Here is a 1,824-nt window from a genome sequence, read left to right on the forward strand (position 1 = left end):
GCCAAAATTCTCCTACATCTCTGCTTTGCCCACCTATTGCCTTGCTCCTCAAGGTTGCGCATGTCTCAACCTGCAACCTGTAGAGATTCTTCATCCTCACACCTATCTGCTTCATTGATCCAGAAACTAGATGCTTGAGGTAAGCCTTACCTCTGCTGAAGATGACATCATAACCCTTGTCCTCTAGGGTTGCCATCAAAACAAGGTTCTTCTTCAGGATTGGAACATAGAGGACATCTCTGAGATGGAGAGAGCTCCTAGACTCCCTCTCAAAGTTGACAGTACCAACTCCCCTAGTCACATACTTGCCATTATATCCTAGCTCAATATGAACCTGCATGTCCTTCTCCTCTAGCTGGCTGAAATACTCTTTGTTCTCGGTCATATGGAAGGATGCTTTAGAATCAATATACCACATGTTGCTACCTACTGAGCTTGCCATGCAAGCTATCATTGAAAAATATTTCTTGGACTGAGAAGCAAACCCATCTACCTCAGCTAATGCGACCACATTATCCCTATTACACCCCTTCTTCCTGTTAGGACACTTAGTGGTATAGTTCCCGAACTCATGAAAATGGAAACACTTGATCTTGTTTAGATCCTTCTTCTTCTTCTTGCCCTTCTGACTGGTGTTGGCCTTTCCTTTGCCTTTTTGACTGGTGTTGGCCTTGCCTTTTCCCTTCTTGCCCTTGTCTTTGCTGCCTTTGCCTGCCAGGGAAAAGTTTTCCTTGTCCTCTATCTTTGTTGATCTACCATCTCTCGTCCCTCTCCGGATTTCTTCTTGAACGCAGTCACTCCAAAACCTTTCCCAACTAGGAAAATTTTCTTTGCCACTTACTGCATCTTGGAAACCATACCAAGAGTTATGGAGCCCCAGAAGCGCAAGACTTTGAAGGTCTTTTTTTGTTGTCTCGCCCACACCACTTAACTCATCCCAAACTTGAGTGAACTTTGAAAGATATGTGACAATGGGCTCTCCTTTTTTCATCCGGATACTTCTTAGCTTCTCCTTGAGAGCTAGCTTCTTGACATCACTGGAACCCTGATACAGATCTAAGATGGCTTTAAATATCTCATATGCTGTCTTCTTCCCATGGAGATGAGGGATAATATGGTCTTTGACCCCCTCTAGAATGATCCTCCTCGCCTTGGTATCATTCTTGTTATGCTGGGCCAACTGTTGGGCATCTGTAGGTGGCACTATAGCTTGCTTTATAAACTCGAGCACCCCTTTATCTTCCAACACTACTGATATTCGTTCATTCCATGAGCAAAAGTTAGAGGCTCCCTCTAAATAGTGATATGCCCTCAGTCCTTAGAATGCCATACTTTTATCCAAAGAACTACTCTTCAAACTCTAGCGCTCTTCTTCGAGACCGATCTGCGCTCTTTACATCCTGATCAACTTGGTGCTCGTTTTTACGCTGATCTCTGCTCTAATACCATGTTAAATTTCCATGAAATTTCGTAACTACTTAGTGAACTATTGAAAACTAGGCCACTGAAAATTGAAACCAAATTCACTTTCACCAAGATACAAAGTTTCTTAACGGATAAGGAATAGAATATAATCACAAAGATAAAAACACAACACACAAATTAACACACTTATTTTTCTCCAGAAACCCAGCAGGGAAAACCCGCTCTTTGTTGTAGTATTTTATTAATAGAGCTTGAGAAATTGAATCTCTTACAAGGCAATCTGTCACACTGAGAACACAATTGTTCTCTCGCTGAACTAGCTTGGACTCACCCTGCTAAACACGTGATCCTTGCTCCTAAACCTTTGTGCACTTGCAACCCTTTTTCCTAGCGCACTAG

The sequence above is a fragment of the Pinus tabuliformis genome, chromosome X, assembly GCF_031772625.1.
Source record: "Pinus tabuliformis cultivar Carrire ecotype Pingquan chromosome X, CPIR1, whole genome shotgun sequence".
Taxonomy (NCBI): Eukaryota; Viridiplantae; Streptophyta; class Pinopsida; order Pinales; family Pinaceae; genus Pinus; species Pinus tabuliformis.